The sequence below is a fragment of the Rattus norvegicus genome, chromosome 8 (genome assembly GCF_036323735.1).
Source record: "Rattus norvegicus strain BN/NHsdMcwi chromosome 8, GRCr8, whole genome shotgun sequence".
Classification (NCBI taxonomy): domain Eukaryota; kingdom Metazoa; phylum Chordata; class Mammalia; order Rodentia; family Muridae; genus Rattus; species Rattus norvegicus.
The window spans coordinates 11,055,835-11,076,517 of NC_086026.1; the positions used below are offsets into that span (position 1 = coordinate 11,055,835).

The 20,683-nt window shown below is 39.0% G+C and overlaps 1 long non-coding RNA gene across 2 annotated transcripts; it reads right to left on the reverse strand.

The window, feature by feature from the left end:
* Nucleotides 1-1,888: 1,888 nt before the first annotated feature.
* Nucleotides 1,889-12,698, reverse strand: LOC134479990 (uncharacterized). 2 transcript variants are annotated; one of them, XR_010054065.1, is made up of 2 exons: nt 12,434-12,698; nt 1,889-4,113 (listed from the first exon to the last, which is right to left on the reverse strand). It is a non-coding gene; the product is annotated as an uncharacterized LOC134479990 (long non-coding RNA). The 2 variants fall into 2 exon arrangements; XR_010054066.1 differs by lacking the exon at nt 12,434-12,698 and adding an exon at nt 7,780-9,469.
* Between the last annotated feature and the right edge of the window lie 7,985 nt (nt 12,699-20,683).

Consider the following 20,683-nt stretch of genomic DNA (forward strand, 5'->3'; position numbering starts at 1 on the left):
TTCTATACCTATTATCCTTAGGTTTGATCTTCTCATTGTGTCGTGGATTTCCTGTATGTTTTGGGCAAGTGTCTTTTTCCATTTTACGTTATCTTTGACATTTGTGTCAATGATTTCTATGAAATCTTCTGCTCCTGAGATTCTCTTTCTATCTCTCGCATTCTGTTGGTGATGCTTGTATCTATGGCTCCTTGTCTCTTCCTTTGGTTTTCTATATCCAGGGTTGTCTCCCTTTGTGCTTTCTTTATTTCTTCTATTTCCATTTTTAATTCCTTCACTTGTTTGATTATGTTTTCCTATACTTCTTTCAGGGATTTTTGTATTCCCTCTCTATAAGCTTCTGCTTGTTTATTTGTGTTTTCCTGCATTTTACTGTAAGGGAGTTCTTTATGTCTTTCTTGAAGTCCTTATCATCATGATCAAATGTGATTTAAAATCTAGATCTTGCTTTTCTGATGTGTTTGGATATTCAGTGTTTGCTTTGGTGGGAGAATTGGGCTCTGATGATGCTATGTAGTCTTGTTTTCTGTTGCTTGTTTTCTTGTGCTTGTCTCTTGCCAACACATTGTCTCCAGTGTTACCTTGTTCTACTATTTCTGACAGTGGTTATACCGCCCTATAGGCCTGTGTGTCAGGAGTGCTGTAGACCTGTTTTCCTGTTCTCTTTCAGCCAGTTATGGGAACAGAGTGTTCTGCTTCCAGGCATGTAGTCATTCCTGTCTACTGGTCTTCAGGTGTCCCTATAGGCATGTGTCCTGAGTCTACCAGGCAGGTCACTTGGAGCATAAAATTTTATCTTACCTCTGGTCTCTGGCCTGGAGGTGCTCCTCAGAGTGAGGTGTCAGCTCTCAGTGAGGGTAGCAATAAGAAGTGGCTGCCCTGCCTTCGCTTGGGACCTGTGCACAGGGGGCATAGATTGCGCTAGGTGATTTCCTCTAGAGTCAGAAATGTGGGCAGAGAGTAGTCTCCTCTGGCTCCCCAGGCTTGTCTGCCCATCTGAAGGTCTAGCTCTCTCTCCCTTGGGATTTGGGTGCAGGGAGCTCTTTGACCGGGTCCCTTAGGATCCGTGTGGTGTATGAACAGCAGTGTTGAGTGCCCCTATCTTCCTGTTCCCAGAGGCCCTATACAGTTTCCTCTTGGGCCAGGGATGTGGGCAACTGTGGGCAGTGCTGGAGGTCTCTCCTGCCCTGCAGACTCAGGAGTGCCCACCTGTCTGGGCACTGAGCTCTCTCTCCCTTGGGGTTTGAGAGTAGGAAGCTGTGGGCTGGGATGAGCGAGGTTCGGGCCTCAGCCAGAAACCAGAAGTGCCTGGTCCCAGAGGAATTTTGCCTCTGCGTGTCCTGAGTCCACCAGGCAGTTCACTTGGAGCAGAAGAGTGGTCTTACCTCTGGTCTCAGGCCTGGAGTCGCTCCTCAGAGCTTGGTGTCAGTTCTCCATGAGAGCAGCAACCAGAAGGGCCTGCCCTGCCTTCGCTTGGGATCCTGTGCACAGGGAGCCCAGATGGCCTAGGCATTTTCCTCTAGAGTCAGAAATGTGGGCAGAGAGTAGTCTCCTCTGGCTTCCCAGGTGTGTCTGCCCCTCTGAAGGTCTAGCTCTCCCTCCCATGGGATTTGGGTGCAGGGAGAAATAGCCCCTTTCTTAACTCACTTCAGAATGTCAACTAAGAATACCTTCCCTTCTCTAAAGGCAGTATGTCTCCCTTGCTTGGTGAGGATTAGCACTTCAACTGCAAAACAGCAATTTAGACTTCTATTTTAAGAATATTTGTAATAAAGCACATTTGGGAAAAATTCAGATATTTAGGGTGGCTTTCTGGACCAGGAATAAGTAAATTTTAAGTGTTAGAAATACCACTGATTCAGACATGTTTAAGCAGAAAAACAAATTATTAAATTCTCATTTATATTTTAATAGATACATCCTCAAACCAAGAGGATGAAGGAAAGTACGCAAGAAGCTAACAAGGGTACACATAAGATAAGGCTTTAGGAAAACTGAAATATCAGTCCAATGTAGAAAGCAGTGCAGTTGATGGAAAACACAAGTATGCTTTGTGCAGGAATACTGCTAGCGATGATGTACAGGAGACCTTTCATTCTTCTGCCTCTGCATCTGCAGACTGTGCCCTGCTCCTGCTACTCATTCACATATGGAGCACAGTGGCTTATTTGTCCTTGTTTCTCAATTTCAAATTCAGATCTGATGAGTTGGTTTATTAAAGTCAACACTTCATATCATACCCTGAGAAAACAAGTAACTGTGCTTTTGCTTCTGGTTTTATTTTTGTGTTATTTATTGTTCCACTTTAACAATAATACACAGTACTTGTGTCCATGAACAGCCACTGGAAAGAAATTATGCATTCAGAAAAAGGTCTGTAAGGCTATCAGAAACAGCATAATAAATATATTATGTGCGTGTATGTTCACAAAGTTCACAAAGAACTTTTTTTCCTCAATGTCCAAAATATAAAAACTTGTACAGTTATCCTTCCAAGATAAAATTAACTTGGAGCAAATCTTGTGCCATATTCTCCATCCCATATAGAAATAGAATGATTGCTCTTATTTTTTAAAAGAAGGCAAATTAAAACGCTATGATTTATCATCCATATGAATATCAACAACATTATAGCTTCTAAGCAAGCAGGAACAATAAATAATAAACATCTAAAAACTCTGAAAACCAAATAATACCTTTCACCTTGCCATAATAAAATATACATATACATTTTGCTCATTTTCACTTCAATTATTTTCTAAACCTTAATAAAGGTTAACTGATAAATACAATATATATATGCTTAATGTATACAACATCACATTATGATACGATACACCTAGCAAAATGGTTTCCACAATTATATTATCTGTGTGTCTAATTGCAAAATGATCGGGTTGACTTGGCTCCCACAGAAAAGACTGGCAGTAATACCATGGAAGAAAAATGAAAGAAGGAAGGACAGCAAGGCTTTGCTTCTCATTCTGCTGAGTCACCTTGCTGGAACCATGGCAATTATTGTTAACTTCTCCTTGATCTACCTGGTTATGGACTCACACCACTTTACCTTACTGCACTGCGTAAGTTCCTGTCACCTTAATCTCCGATAGTATGAGATAACATTAGATCTAGTTTCATTTAACTAAGTAGAAAATTTACCACAAAAGACCACACCTACTTAAATATCTATCGTTCCCTAGTTGGCATGGGATAGACAGTAAATGTATGTGAATTAAGAAAGAAAATACATTATTAATAAAAATTATCAATTTTCTTAGCTGTATTTGAGAGTATAATTGTGTACTTAATATTACATTATGAAAACTGTATCTAATTGCTAGTATTATGACACAGCTCATTTTCCATAGTATTTAATTAATATAAAATTTCTTTTAAAAATTATAGTATCGATAATCAACTCCTCTTTATTTTTCCTAAAACCAAAAATAAGTATGCAGAATGTCTTTCTGCATACTATGAAAATAATCATTAATATAATTCACTTTATTGACTCTAAACATCTTACCAAAATCAGAACATTTTTCAAGATTTATTATTTTGTTTTACATTTTTATGTCAATACTTTTCCCAATCCATAAAGTCAGCAGCAGTAGAAGTTTGTGGTTTGAAGTGGGTACCTAGAGCCCTGATTATTGGTAGAAGTTGCTTTGATTCCTGGCTGTGCCATCATACATGATTATAAAACATCTGAAGATAGTTTGCTCTCACTCTAATTCTTAGCCCCATTTCCTACAGCAATCTATTTCTCCATTTGGCCCAATGTAGGTCTTCACATATATCTGATATTCATATATCATTATTAAGTTCAAGTGCATCTATGACAAGTGTGATTTTTCTGGGCAGCATAATTCTCTGCCCACTTTTTCAACTGGCTGTACTTGTATTGTATGTAACAGTGTGTAACATGCTGAAAATCTACAGAACTATACCTTTCACAATTTTTAATATATTACAGCTGTAGGTTCCTCTTCTTTGTAGTCAACTGTTTCAAAATAATTTGTTCAAGCATATGTAGTCTTCCCTACATTCTTCCCAGACACTTTCAGTGATGTAAGTTGGGAAGATTAATTCCAAGTATATCTTCCAGCATGGCTACAAAGGGCAAGCAAAAGAGTAAAATCATTGAGAAAATTCATGACAGAAGACTATGTCATTCTCTCATTATTTCACCTTAAAAAATAAGCAAAGTTTTTACCTACACTTGAGAGTAGATATAGTGTACTAAGTTTTTAATCTGGAGAATGAGCAATTGACCACTTCTATTGAACATTACTGTGCAATATTCAAATTATTAGTTTTAGTAGTATTTGTTTTGCTATTGTGTACTACAAATAGACAGAATTATTTCTTTAAATATTTTTCCAAGTTTATCAGTATCAGATTCTCTTCATTTTCTTGAACTGGTGCAAGGACTTCATGCAGAACTCTGTGAGTTAAAGGCCAGCCTGTCACATAGGGTGAGTTCCAAGACTGCCAGGACTATAAAGAGAAACCCTGTCTTGAAGAACCAGGAAGAAAGAAAGAAAGAAAGAAAGAAAGAAAGAAAGAAAGAAAGAAAGAAAGAAAGAAAGGAAGGAAGAAAGGAAGGAAGGAAGGAAGAAAGAAGGTCCTCTCTGTCTTTTTAAAACATAAAGAGCCTAATTGGAAAAGAAGTTACAGGACAAACTTGGCAGCAGCTATAAGAGCTCAGTACATAATCTTTCTGGATTTTGTAAGGAAAGCCTTATTGGGATAGTTTCTATCCTTCACATAGACAAGCATGTATTTTTGGCTAGTTTTACGTTAGTGATCACCATAGTATCCCTCCACATTATATATTTCTTGCTTTGCACCTTTTTAAACATTGTTGATGATCTTTAGGATTTTGGCAAGGATATTTTATGGTCTCTGCCTTAAATGAAAAATAAATAAATAAATTAGCAGTTGATGGTGGAGGAAATTGATGAGCATATATACATCAGATCAAAAAATAGCTATAAGGGAGACTGCAAACTTAACCTAGGCAGAAATTGATTTTTTTGTCTTTATTGATACTCACTATATATAAAATAACTCATATACAAGGACTATCTTCTGGATAGCTAAAACACAAACATTAACTGTATTAATAAATACTTCATTTCTTCAAGGAGTTAATGGGATTGACTTGTCAATTAAAATCTTAAAACAACAAGGCTCTTAATTCCATCACTAGACTCTAGAAATAATAAGAATAACTACAGAAATGCTGGTTTTAATGTTAGACCTGATATTTATAATAGTTTGATTTAAATTTTTCTTCCAAATCTGCACAGTTATTTATGAGATGATGAGGCTGGGATAAGTATGTGTTTTATGGACATAAAAACGTGAAAAGAATGAACCTATAAGAAATATGAGGTACTGGTCTACAATAAGCAAGTTCTTGCCTGCTGAGTTCTTAACCCTCAGCACAACCTCTCTTACTCTCTTTTTCTCGGAAAACTATATAAAACTACCTTTGGGTTTCTGCCTGCACCTAGAGCTGAAAGCCAGTTGCCAGGAGTACCTACACACCTGAGAACAGAGTTAAGACCAACTATTTTGTGCCAAACAACCCACCAGGAAGCTTCAGGTTGAACAAACCCAGGAGTAGCTCTCTGTTCCCAGATCCTGATGAAAGAAAGCAGGCCTACAGGAGTGGTTAAACAGGCCTAGGTGAGGGTCAATCCATTGTCAGAGACAACAAGACACACTAACACCAGAGACAACCTGATGGCAAGAGGCAAGCACAGGAACCTAAGCAACAGAAACAAAGACTATTTGGATTCATCCGAGCCGAGTTTTCCCACCAAAGCAAATACTAGATATTCACACACACTAGAAGAACAAGACTTGGATTTAAAATCACATTTATGAAGATGAGGGAGTACTTTAAGAAGTACATAAAAACTCCCTTTAAAAAATACAAGACAACACAATTAAACAAGCCCTTAAATAAGAAACAAAAAATCCATTAAAGAATCCCTTAAAGAATTACAGAAAAACAGAACCAAACAGGTGAAAGAATAGAGCAAAACAATTCAGGATTTAAAAATAGAAATAGAAACAAATGAAGACAACCCTGAAGATAGAAAAGCTAGGGAAAAGATCAGGAGTTGTAGATGTAAGCATGACCAACAGAATAAAAGAGATAGAAAAGAGAAACTCTGGGACAGAAGATGACATAGAAAACATTGACACAACCATCAAAGAGAATGTAAAATGCAAAAAGCTCCTAGGCCAGGAAATCCAGGACACAATGGGAAGATCAAGCCTAAGGATAATAAGTATATAAGAGAGTGAAGACTCAAAACTTAAAGGACCAGTAATTATCTTCAACAAAATTATATAGGAAAACTTCCCTAACCTAAAGAAAGAGATGGCTATAAACATGCAAGAAGCTTACAGAACTCCAAATAGATTGGACCAGAAAAGAAATTCCTCCTGTTACATAATAGTCAAAATACCAAGTGCACAAAAAAGGAAAGAACATTAAAAGTGGTAAGGGAAAAAGGTCAAGTAACATATAAAGGCAGACCTATAATAATTGCACTGGATTTCTCACCAGAGACTACTAAAGCCAGAAGTTCCAGGGCAGATGTCATACAGACCCTAAGAGAATACAAATGCCAGCCCAGGCTACTATATCCAGCAAAACTCTCAATTATCATAGGTGGAGAATTCAACATATTCCACAACAAAACCAGATTTACACAGTATCTTTCTACAATTCCAGTCCTACAAAGATAAAAAAAAAAAATAGATGGAAAACTCCATCAAAAGGAGGGAGACTCCACATTAGAAAAAGCAAGAAAATAATCTCCTTGCAATAAAAACAAAAGAAGAGAGACACAAAAACATAATTGCACTTCTAACAACAAAAATAACAGAAAACAACCATCACGATTCCTTAATATCTCTTAACATCAATGGACTCAATTCCCCAATATAAAGACATAGACTAACAGACTGGATATATAAAGTGAACCCGGCATTTTGCTGCATACAGGAAACACACCTCAGGGACAATGACACTACCTCAGAATAAAGGATTGGAAAACAATTTTCCAAGCAAATGGTCTGAAGATAAAAGCTGGAGTAGTCATTCTAATATCAAATAAAATCAACTTTCAACCAAAACTTATCAAAAAAGATAAGGAAGGACACTTGATATTGATCAAAGGAAAAATCCAACAAGATGAACTCCAAATCCTAAATATCTATGCTACAAATGCAAGGGCAGCTATATTCACAAAAGGAACCTTACTAAAGCTCAAAGAACATACTGAACCTCACACAATAATAGTGGGAGATTTCAACACATCACTCTCATCAATGGATAGATCATGGAAACAGAAATTAAACAGAGACATAGAGAAAATAACAGAAGTTATGAACCAAATGGACTTAACAGATATTTATAGAGTAGTTCATCGTAAAACACAAGAAAATACATTCTTCTGAGCACTTCTTGGTACCTTCTCGAAAACAGTACTCAATAGATAAAAGAAGATAGAAATAATCCCATTCATCCTATCAGATCACTAAGGACTAAGGCTGGTCTTTAATAACAAGAAGAAAGACAGAGAGCACACATCCACATGAAATCTGAACAATCTATCTACTCAGTGATAATTTAGTCAAGGTAGAAATAAAAAAAAGAAATTAAAGACTTTTTAGAATTGAATGAAAATGAAGATAAAAATTACCCAGACTTATCAGACATAATGAAAGCAGTGCTAAGAGAAACACTCATACCTCTGAGTGCCTGTCCCTGCCAGTGGGGACTCAGTTATTCATGGGGGTTGAGGACGAAGAGTACCTGTGGGGGAACGAGCAAGAAAGAGGAGCAAGACAAAGCAGTGTCCTTGTCCAGGTCTGTTTATTGAGAGGAGTGTACAGCATTTAAAGCTCTGAAGCAGGAACTGAAGCTTGGGGGGGGGGGGGAGACTGGGAAGTGCCCAAGGACATAAAGTGAATCATTAAACCACAAGATGTTCTTATTCTTTGAAAAGGTCAAGCCCTTCTCAGGAATCTGCTCAGGGCAGGACTCTAGCTTTGTCTAGTCCAGCAGTCCAGTTCTGGACATCTCCCCCTTTCTTTAACTATCAGTGGGAAGAAGGTCTGTCTAGGTTATATGGTGTGCATCCAAGACCAGCACCTATAAGGAGTCGGTGAAGCCCCGTGTCTTAGGCTACACAGGTTGCCCCCACATCTGGCACTCTCACTTAGGTTTTATTATTCTTGCCAGGGTGGAAGTAGTGGTCTGTAATTGGTCAGATATGCTTCACAGAGTGCCCAGCGCAGCCATGGATGAGCCACTCTTGCAGTTAGGACTACACCCCGATGGCTAGAAACAATCTTATGCTTTAACACACCGTTCTGGGCTATACATGTGTGTTTTGTGAGAGTGGGCAACCCAGATCATGAACCCATGCTAATCCTGTGTAGGGTTACTTCACAGCGGTGAGGTGTGTGCCTGGTATGTGTCACCATAATATTCCCATCATTGACACTTCCACCAGCGACTGATTTTCCAGCCTGAGTTATAGGCTGTATTTAGGGTGGAGAAAGCAAGGCCAGCCATGGGCGACCCAAGGGGAGTATCACACTCCCCGGTTGTCTCAGCCTCCTCACAATGGAGGCGGTGGTAATGGACAGAGACCTGCTTGGTAGCTGAATCCACCTGGGCCTTGATAAAATTAGTTAACTTTCTAAGCACCCATGGACCAAAGTAGATGAGTAGCAGGAGTCCTATAAAGGGACCCAGCATACTGGGTAAAAGAGTGGTGAGCAGGGGAGAGGCAGAAAACCAATTTTTATACCAGACTTCACTCTTTTCTCTTTCTCTTTGTCTCTTTTGTAGACTTTCTCAACTTTTGTAGGCTGTTTCCTACTAATCCTGTCTTATCAGCATAAAAGCAACACTCCTCCTTGAGGGCTGCACAGAGCCCTCCCTGTTGAAGAAAGAGAAGATCTAATCCCTTTCTATTTTGTAGATCAACCTCAGCCAAGGAAGTGACTGAATCTTTAAGATAGGTTATTCCTTGTTGAAGCTCACTGATGTCCCTGTCTATGGTGGCACTGAGCTGATAATAACTCTGTTGGGAGGTGATCAGGTAGGCAACGCCAGTTCCTGTCCCAACAGCTGACAGGCCTAAGAGTACTGCAAGAGTCAAGGTGGTGATGGGTTCTCTCTTCGTACATGTAGAGGTTCATTATCTGTTTTAACAATCTTAGGTTGAGGCAAAACTGTGAGGGATGCATAGATAAAGCCGCTAAGGGTATCAATGATGTCATGAATATATTTTAATTTACCAAAGGAGGGAAGATGGTGACATCCATTTGCCAGAGCTCTCCAAGAACCAGCCCACGGGGGTTCACGGATGATCTTATATTTAATCCTAAGGGTTTGTGCACTAAGGTGATGTAAGTCATGTGCTTTTTGGGCAAGTGTAAGGGGCGTAGAGAAGCCCCCTGGGCTAAGGCCACAAGCTGGGTGAGGCAATAAAGAGCATCATTACCATCAGCCAACGGGCCTGGCAATCCGGTATGTGCTCGGATGTGTCCCATAAAGAAGGGGCAAGAACGCCTTTGAATATACTTTTGTAAGGTGGCAAACAGGGGGACAGCATTGGTGGTAGGTCGAATAGGGTACTGTTTCTAACAGGGGGATAGAAAAGGCAAGATATGAGCTATCTGTATATAGGTTAAAGGGTGCATTGGGCAGCGCATGAAATACTGCAAAGATAGCTTGAACCTCCAACAGCTGAGCGGAATCTAAAGGGGTAGAGAACTGTTGTATTTGACCATCAATGGAAAATGCGGCTTATCCATTAGAGGAACTGTCTGTAAAGATAAGGTGGACTCAAGACATAGGGCGATCACATGTTACCTTTGGAAAGACCACTGGGACTGTAATTTTGTGAAAAAATTCTTATCTGATGGGTAATTATTATCTATCTTACCCTGAAAGGCAATGCGGCTAATTGTCGATTTGTCTACATGTCGACTGAGCCAAGCGACCTGAGAGGGGCTATAGGGTAAGATTAAAGCATCGGGGTCCCTTCCAAAGAGCTTATGGGACTGTTCTCCAAGACGTATGATTTGTGCCACCAGCAAGGGACAGGTGGCAAGGACCCTAGTTGAGGAGGCAGGTAAATGTACCCAGTAAAGAGGATATTGCTGCCAAAAAACTGCTGTTGGGGAAAAGGGGGTAGGAAGGACATCATTGGAAATTGTAGAGAATACCAGTGAAAAATCACAAGGAGGAGTTTCCTGTTTCTCAAGATTGTTTAACTTTATGGTCCACTAGTTCCTGGGAGAAGCTTCCTGCTTCTCAAGGTTGTTCTCTAAGATTTTAATCTAACTTTATGGTCAGTTACTCCTGGGAGAGAGTTGCCGAACCGGCTGATGTAATTACCCATTCTATGATCCTAGGAGAAGCTTCCTGGAACATACAATTTCAGGGCCTAACCAGTTTTTTTCTTCTACTCTGAACCTTTGTCTAGGGGTAGGAGGCAACCTTAAAACTTCTACATTTCATTCCCCACTTCTTCTAGTGGCGAGTTCTAATCATAGAACTAAATTTCAGGATCTTCATAATATTTTTTTTTTGACCTAGTAAAACATGATATTGCTGATGTAACATCAAAATCTGAACAGCACTCACTCCTTCTCTAATGAAGGTAACTAGCTTATTTAACACACATGGACTTATAATCAGAAACAGAAGCAAAATTAAGAAGGGTCCCATAAGGGAAGATATCAGAGTAGTCATCCAAGGAGATCTACTAAACCAGCTCTTGAACCATCCCTGATTTGCTTCTCTGTCTCTCTGTCTTTTGTGTAACCTTTTAAGTTTACTCATGGAGCCTTTAATTACCCCCTGAATGGTCTACATAGAAGCAAATCTCTTCTTTTAGTGTAGCACACAGACCTCCTTCTTTAAGGAAAATCAGGTCCAATCTTCTCCTATTCTGAAGGACTACCTCTGAGAGGGAAGTTAGGGATTCTTGGAGGTCAGCTAAATAGTCTTTCTTACTCTTTTTATATCTAAGTCAATGGCAGTTCTGAATTCTCCAAAAGCCTTGTGTTGTAGGGCAACAGCAGATGTCCTTGTAGCTGCCCTTGCAGCACCTAGACTCAGCCTTAATTGATTAAGTGATTCTCAACTCTCTTTTTTGTCTTATTAAGTCTTTAGTATCAGGATTCCAATCTAGACACTATCTGAACTTACACACAAAGGTCATGACTGCCTTTTAGACTTCTAAACTTACATAGGTTGTGATCCCTGAGGCACAGTCCCAAGAAGTGTTAGAGTACTAACATATGCAATGTTACATCATTTGCAATAGAAATCAAGCCTATCCTCACACCTATGCCGATGGAACCCAGGGCAAACATGAAATTGTTGTTTCTAAAGCACACTTCTCAAGTAAGCATTATAGATTTCCTGTAACAGCTACTAACAAGCATCTCAAGTGGGATGGTGAGAAAACAAGAAGAGAGACCATAAAATAGAGGTCCACCAAAGAGGGCAAAAGCATTCAGTCATATAGAAAGACAATCCAAAGATTAACAGACAAAAAAACAGAAGTGCACACAAAAACAAAAACAAGCAGCCACTGCAAGATTGCCACAAAACCGAACTGATTCAGATGGGAGCTTCTATGACCTCACTAAAGAGAGATGAAGGGGAGCAGATTCCACATCACTCCTCCTTCCCAACCAGAATCTTCCCAATGTCAAAGTCACAAGTAACACAAAACAAAGACCTAAGGCACACACACAAAGACCACTCTGGAAATACAGATGGCAGGGAGGGTGGGTCTTTTCTCCAATCCAGGAGAATCACCGAATCCTCACCAGCACCCAGATGGGAATCTCCCAGGTGTCCCTGGGGTCCCTCCTCACCTCCTGGGACGTCTCCCAGGGCAGCACAATCGGTGAGCCCCGGCACATCTATTGCTCACACTCACATCTCTCTTGTGACATGAGCCTCCCTCTCAGTCCAAGATGGGAGCAACTACAAAGCCAGAACTCCAGAACTCGTGAGAAAATACAGACCCAGAGTAGCAAATACAGACCCAGAGTTTAGCCGGCACAAAACACAAAGACAAAAAGACACAAAGACACAGACACTATCTCCTGAATCGGAACTGCCTCAGATCCTTTTTCTTTCAGTAAGTCATTTAAACACTTTCCAACCTTGTTCCAACTATAAGAGCTAATTTCTGGTCCTTCAATAATAAACCAAGGACAAATTTCTGACACGAAGACAAAAAATTTAACGAGATCCTTTTTCTTAACACTTACTCCCCTTTCCCTGAGAGAAGCCTTAACGTCTTTGATAAAGACCACTTCCTTAGACAGTTTTTGGCCAATTCTTAATGAGACAGAAAACTGTTACCTGCTATGTCTTTCTCGCATGAGCAGTGAGAGCATGCGGCGATGAACAGCAGATCGACACAGCTACTTTCACTTTATCTGCATAGGTTTCTGAACAAATACCCAGGGTCCTCAACTTCTTTTTCTATCTGGTGATGGTCCATACCTCGAGCCCCATGTCAGGTGCCACTTGCCCCTGCCAGCGGTGACTCAGTTATTCGTTGAGGTTGAGGGGGAACCGTATCTGTGGGAGAACCGGTGAAAAAGAGGAGTAAGACCAAGCAGTGTCCTTGTCAATGTCTCTTTATTGAGAGGAGTGTACAGCATTTAAAGCTTTGAAGCAGGAACTGAAGCAGGAACTGAAGCTTAGGGCAGGGGCGGGGGGAGGGAGTGCTGCGAAATGCCCAAGGACATAAGGTGAATCATTAAACCACAAGATGTTCTTCTTCTTTGTAAAGGTCAAGCCCTTCTCTGGTATCTGCTCAGGGCAGGGCTCTAGCTTTGCCCAGGCCAGCAGTCTATCCCGGACAAGTGCCTCCAAAAAGAAACAGGAAAGAGCATACATTAGACACACCTAAGAGCTATACAAAAAAGAAGCAAACACACCCAAGAGGAGTAAAAGGCAGGAAATAATCGAATTCAGGGCTCAAATCAAGCAAGTAGAAACAAAAAGGACTATACAGGGAATCAAAAAAACTAGGACCTGGTTCTTTCAGAAAACCAAGAAGATAGATAAACTCTTAGCCAGACTAAGAGCACATAGAGTATATACAAATTAACAAAATCAGAAAGGAAAAGGGAGGCATAACAACAGAATCTGAGGAAATTAAAAAAAAAAAAATCAGACCCTACTGCAAAAGCCTATATTCAACAAAACTGGAAAATCTGGAGGAAATGGACAATTTTCTAGACAAATACCAGGTGCCAAAGTTAAATCAGGAACAAATAAACTATCTAAACAACCCCATAACTCCTAAAGAAATAGAAGCCATTACTAAAAGGGTCTCAACGAAAAGGAGCCCAGGATCAGATGGGTTTAGTCCAGAATTCTATCAAACTTTCATAGAAGACCTCATAACAATACTGATCAAACTATTTCAAAAAATAGAAAAAGAAAGAACACTACCCAATCTCTTTTATGAAGCCACACTTACACTTACCTAAAACACACAAAGACACAACAAAGAGAACTTCAGACCAATTTCCCATATGAATATTGATGCAAAAATATTCAATAAAATTCTTGCAATTAGAAACCAAGAACACATCAAAAAGATCATCCATCAAGTAGGCTTCATCCCAGGAATGCAGGGATGGTTCAATATACACAAATCCATCAACGTAATCCACTATATAAACAAACTCAAAGGTAAAAACCCACATGATCATTTCATTAGATGCTGAGGAAGCATTTAACAAAATTCAACACCCCTTCATATTAAAAGTTCTGGAAAGATCAGGAGTTCAAGGTTCATACCTAAATATAGTAGAAGCAATATACAGCAAGTCAGTAATTAACATCAAACTAAATGGAGGGAAATTTGAAGCAATCCCACTAAAATCAGGGACTAGACAAGACTGCCTACCCTCTCCCTACTTATTCAATATAATACTCAAAGTCCGAGCCAGAGCAATCAGACAACAAAAGGATACAAATTGAAAAGGAAGAAGTTCACTATTTGTGGGTGATATGATAGTATACTTAAGTGATCCCAAAAGTTCCACCAGAGAAATATTATACCTGATAATCAGCTTCAGCAAAGTGTCTGGGTATAAAATTAACTAAAATCAGTAGGCTACCTCTACTCAAAGGATAACAAGCTGTGAAAGAAATTAGGGAAATGACACCTTTCATAAGAGTCCCAAATAATACAAAATACCTCGGTGTGACTTTTACTTTAAGTAAAAGATCTGTATGACAAGAACTTTCAGCCTCTGAAAAAAGAAATTGAAGAAGATCTCAGAAGATGGAAAGACCTCCCGTGCTCATGGATTGGCAGGATTACTTTTTGTCATTTTGCCAAAAGCAATCTACAAATTCAATACAAACTCCATCAAAATTGCAACTCAATTCTTCATAAAGATTGAAAGAGCAATTTTCAAATTCATTAGAAATATCAAAAAATCCAGGATAGTGATAACTATACTCAACAATAAACGAACTTCTGGGGTAATCACCACCCATGACCTCAAGCAGTTTTACAGAGCAATAGTGATAAAAACCGTATGGTATTTGTACAGAGACAGGCAGATCAATTCAAGACCCAGAAATAAACCCACTCTTCTATGGTCAGTTCATCTTTAATAAAGGATCTAAAACCATCCAATGGAAAAAAGATAGCATTTTTAACAAATGGTGCTGGTTCAACTGGAATTCAGCCTGTAGAAGAATGCAAATCAATCCATTCTTTGTGCCCTGTACAAAGCTTAAGTCCAAGTGGATCAAGGACCTTCACATCAAACCAGTTATCAATGCGAACTGAGGAAAATTTCCTGAACCAAACATCAATGACTTATGCTCTAAGATCAAGAATCTACAAATGGGGCCTCAAAAAATGCAAAGCTTCTGTAAGGCAAAGGACAGTGTCATTAGGACAAAATGGCAACCAACAGATTGGGAAAAGCTCTTTACCAATCCTACATATGATCCCAAAAATATACAAAGAACTCAAAAAGTTAGTCTTCAGAGAGCCAAATAACCCTACTAAATATGGGGTACAGAGCTAAACAAAGAACTGTCAGCTGAGAAGTATCAAATAGCTGAGAAGTACCTAAAGAAATGTTCAACACCCTTAGTCATCAGAGAAATGCAAATCAAAACAACCCTGAGATTCTCCCTCACATCAGTCAGAATGGCTAAGATCAAAAACTCAGCTGACAGCAGATGCTGGCGAGGATGTGGAGAAAGAGGAACACTCCTCCATTGTTAGTGGGATTGCAAACTGGTATAACCACTCTGAAAATCAGTCTGGAGGTTCCTCTGAAAACTGGACATTGTACTACCTGAGGACCCAGCTCTACCACTCCTGGGCATATACCCAAAAGATGCTCCAGCATACAACAAAGACACATGCCCCACTATGTTCATAGCAGCCTTATTTATAAGAGCCAGAAGCTGGAAAGAACCCAGATGTCCTTCAACATTGGAATGGACACAGAAATGAGGTACATCTACACAATGTAGTACAACTCAGCTATGAAAAACAATGACTTCATGAAATTCATAGGCAAATGGAATGAACTAGAAAATATCACCCTGATTGAGGTAACCGAATCACAGAAACATACACATGGTATACACTCACTGATCAGTGGCTACTAGCCCAAAAGCTCGAATTACCCAAAATTCAATCCACAGACCACATGAAGCTCAAGAAAAAGGATGACCAAAATGCAGATGCTTCACTCCTTCTTTAAAAGGGGAACAAAAATATCCATATGAGGGGATATGGAGGCAAAGTTTAGAGCAGAGACTGAAGGAGTAGCCATTCAGAGCCTGGCACTAATTTGTCCCATATACATACAGCCAAGAAAACTAGATAAGATTGATGAAGCTAAGAAGTTCATGCTTACAGAGACTGGATAGAGATCTCTCCTGAGAGACATTGCAAGAACCTCTCAAATACAGAAGTGAATGCTAACAGCAAACCACTGAATTGAGAAAGGGGACCCTGTTGAAGGAATTAGAGAAAGGATTGAAGGAGCTGAAGGGGCTTACAGCCCCATAAGAACAATACCAACCAACCAGAGCTTCCAGGGATTAAACCACTACCCAAAGACTATATACTGATCCATGGCTCCAACCGCATATGAAGCAGAGGATGGCCTTGCTGGGCACCAATGGAAGGAGAAGCCTTTGGTCCTGCCAAGCTTGGACCCTCAGTGTAGGGGATTGTCAGGGGTGGGGGCAATAATGGATAGTGGATGGGGAGGGGAACACCCTTATAGAGAAGGGGAGGGGGGGATAGGCAGCTTATGTACAGGTAACTAGGAAAGTGATAACATTTGAAATGTAAATAAAGGCATATCCAATGGGGGAGGGGAGGAGGGGAAAATGATCATTTCATTAGATAGTGAGAAAGCATTTGTCAAAATTCAACAGCCCTTCATGATAAAACAGGGGAAAGATCAAGAATTTAAGGCCCATACCTAAACCTACTAAAAGCAATATACAACAAACCAAACTAAATGGAGAGAAACTTGAAGCAATCCCACTAAAATCAGGGACTAGATAAGACTGTCCACTCTCTCCGTACTTACTCAATATAGTTCTTGAAGTTCTAGCCAGAGCAATCAGACAATGAAAAAAGATCAACGGGATACAATTTGGAAAGAATAAAGTCAAAATATTGTTATTTGCAGATGGTATGATAGTATATATAAGTGACACCAAAAGTTCCACCAGAGAACTACTAAGCCTGACAAACAATTTCTGCAACGTGGCCAAGTATAAAAATTAACTGAAACAAATCAGTAACCTTCCTCTACTCAAAGGATAAACAGGCTGAGAAAGAAATTAGGGAAATAACATACTTCACAATAATCCCAAATAATAGAGAATACCTAAGTGTGACTCTAATTAAGAGAGTGAACTATCTATATGACAAGAACTTCAAGTATCTGAAGAAAGAAATTGAAGGTCTCAGAATATGGAAAGACTTCCCATGCTCATGGATTGGCAGGATTATTACAGTAAAAAATGGCTGTTTTCCCAAAAGAAATCTACAGATTCAATGCAATCCCCATCAAAATCCCAACTCAGTTCTTCATGGAGTTAGAATGAGCAATTGGCAAATTCATTTGGAATAACAAAAAACTCAGGATAGCTAAAATTATCCTCAACAATAAAAGAACTTCTGGGAGAATCACTATCCCTGACCTCAAGCAATATTACAGAGCAATAGTGATAAAAACTATTGGTACAGAGACAGGCAGATAGATCAGTGGAATAGAATTGAAGACCCAGAAATGAACCCACTCACCCATGGTCACTTTATCTTTAACAAAGGATTTAAAACCATCCAATGGATAAAAGATAGCATTTCAACAAATGGTGCTGGTTCAGCATGCAGTCAGCATGTAGAAGAATGCAAATCAAACCATTCTTTTTGCCCTGTACAAAGCTTAAATCCAAATGGATCAAGGACCTCCACATCAAACCAGATACACTCAAACTAATAGAAGAAAAAGTGGTATAGAGTCTTGATCACATGGACACTGGGGAAAATTTCCTGAACAAAACACCAATGGCCTATGCTGTAAGATCAGCAGTCGACAAATGGAACCTCATAAAGCTACAAAGCTTCTGGAAGACAAAGGACACTATCATTAGGATAAAGTGGCAACCAACAGATTGGGACGAGATCTGTACCAATTCTACATCCAATACAGGAGAAAGAGAAAGAATATGATGAAAAATATTGAATAAAATTTTGAAAGAATAATTTCAAGAAAGAACAAATAAGCTTTAAGTCTTACAAAGCAGAGCTGTTTCTTCCTCCTTGCACATTTACCCATAACCTCTTCCAATGCTAAAGTTTGCAAGCTGTACTATATGGACATGCCATTATACAATAAGATCATACATATTATTACCTTACTCTTGAATGTCTTTACCCTCTGAAGTTGGTGAATAACACTGAGCTATCTAAGGTTTTAGTCATGACTTAGTTTCCCATCTTCTAAAGTTGCTGTGTAAGAAAAATCCATTTCAATCATTAGTCCTATCCATAGCTTTTAGGAGTGCTCTTGAAAATATTCCTCTGCCATCATAACACAGGAAATTAAGAGTATTACAAGCTCTATTATCAGAAGCCATAATCAAATAACAAATAGCAGAAAAATGGGGAAAATGCTTGTATCTTCCAGATCACTCAGGAAATGAAAGCACAGCATCAGGAGTATGGGCCAAAGGAAAAATCCCTTTCTTATAATGTACTGTTACACCTTAGTTGCATCTGTAGCTTCAAACTTGCATCCATTATTGTGTGCATTCTGCTAGAGAGCATAAGAAGGATTCTGCTTCCATCTCTGAACATTCTATGAGAAGCTCCCATTTTATGATCCGAGATTCAGCAACAGCCTCAGGAATTAAAGGATGCACTAAACAGAACTTCTATTTGTCTCTTTTGTATCCTAAAGCAGTTTGCTTGTGTGTTAAACTTATGAAAATTGTTCAGGTATATACTACAACAATATTTTCTGTGTACTACACATGCTACTATACTCTATTAGACACTAAAATAAAACAAAAGACAAGCAACACATTCTGAAAAATATTTTCCCTCTTCACATTTATTACAGTTTTGAACAAGAAAAATCACTCTGCTTTGTTAAAAGGGCAAGGCTTAAAGGCTGGTCACAAATAAATTCAGATCTGCATTATTTATGAATGTGTAAACCACATGCCCACCGATAGAGATGTGGTTTTTGATTAACTTGATTCCAAATGCTGGGTGATGATGGATCTCTGTACTGTGAATTAAAGCATTCCTGACTTCACATTCAATTTGAACTTTGATGGCAAGTTGGGGGATTTGATCAAGGCCTCTGTCTGAATTAGGAATTGTGAGATATGGTGAGGGGATGTTTCCTGATTCATTTCAATTTGGTATGTAATAACTCAGCATCACTGGTAATGGCATCTCAAGGTGGAAGCCATAAACTGGTATATGAAAGAATTACAGGGAAGAAATATGAGCCTCAGTTTCTGACCTGAGGGTCAGAGAGTGGACATGGGAGAGAATAAAATCTGAGGGAGACTTATAGTTTGAAGAAAAGTTAGGAGAGAGAGCATGGGGAGAATAATTAGGGCTTGCTCTACCTGACATGTTCTGAAACCTATGTGAGTCATTACAGTTAAAATAGTGGAGAATCTAAAATACATTTGATATGATATCAGTAAATAGATTGCTGTGGAGAAGAAGATACACAGAATAATTTACGTATTTGTGTTTTTGGAGAAACAATTCATTTCTTGATACAGAAAGAATTATTTATATTATGTCAGTCAGTCATGTAAAAAATTAAATAATTCCATTAATCCTACTTCACCGAAAACAAATTATGTATATGAAACATTCTAGTTAAACACAGCCTTGGGCTCTATATGAATTGCATTGTTATTATAAATTAATACCATTGTGTATCTGTATATTACATGTACCTCTCTTTGTTTCCCTCCCCCCTTCCTCTCTTCTTTACCCCTCTCTCTTTCACTCTCTGTCTCTGTCTCTTTCTCTCCCTTTCTCCCACCATCCCTTTCTCTCTGTCACTCTCTGTCTCTGTCTCTTTCTCTCCCTTTCTCCCTCCATCCCTTTCTCTGTGTCACTCTCTGTCTCTTTCTCTCCATTTCTCCCTCCATCCCTTTCTCTCTGTCACCCTCTGTCTCTGTCTTTGTCTGTCTCTCTATCTCTGTCTCTGTCTCTGTCTCTTTGTGTGAGTGTGTGCGTGCACGTGTTGATGGAATATGCATTCCTACCATGTATGCATGCATATAGAGTTAGAACCTTCTGTCACCTTGCTGTTTCTTTTATGCTGTATGCTGAAAATTCTCCTATCTCATCTGCCCAATTCACTGCAAGGAATCTAGAATCACAGACACATGGAATTGCATATGCCATTTTACATGAGTTCTAGAAAGCTCCTAGATAGTTGTTCACCTTCCCTTGCTATTAATTTCAAAATACCAAATGGAGAAGCATGTATGGTTTTAGGATGGTTTCTGTGTTAATACACATGGCCAGTCTATGTTTAATTACTGCATGTTCTTGAAAATTACACACATGTGTGATTAAGTTAATACCATTTCAAAATCACTCACTGTTCTGAATAATGATAAAAAATAAATTGTCAAGATATAAAATAATAAGAATGGACTCTTGAGAAATATTTTACCTACAAAAGTAGAGACAAACACTGCCTATGCCAAAGAGTTATTTTATGGATTAAATTACATGTTATGTATAATCATAAGGAAAGCACTGAGTGTTGTGCTTGATAGCTGCTAAATTGCTTAGCATGTTAGAATACATTTATAGGATGAAATGTTTTTATCAGAATTTCACATTAAAATGGTGGATTTTTTCTATATTTTTACATTTTTAACTGAAGTATAATGACATTTTTTCCTTTAACTTTTCCCAGCATTCAATGTGATTCCCCCTCCCTGTAGTTATGCAGCATTTGTGCAGCTCGGGCTTCATGTAGGTCCCCCAACAACTGAAGCGGGAATTATTCCTAAGCTAGTGCCAGTCTGTAGAAGATGTTCCCC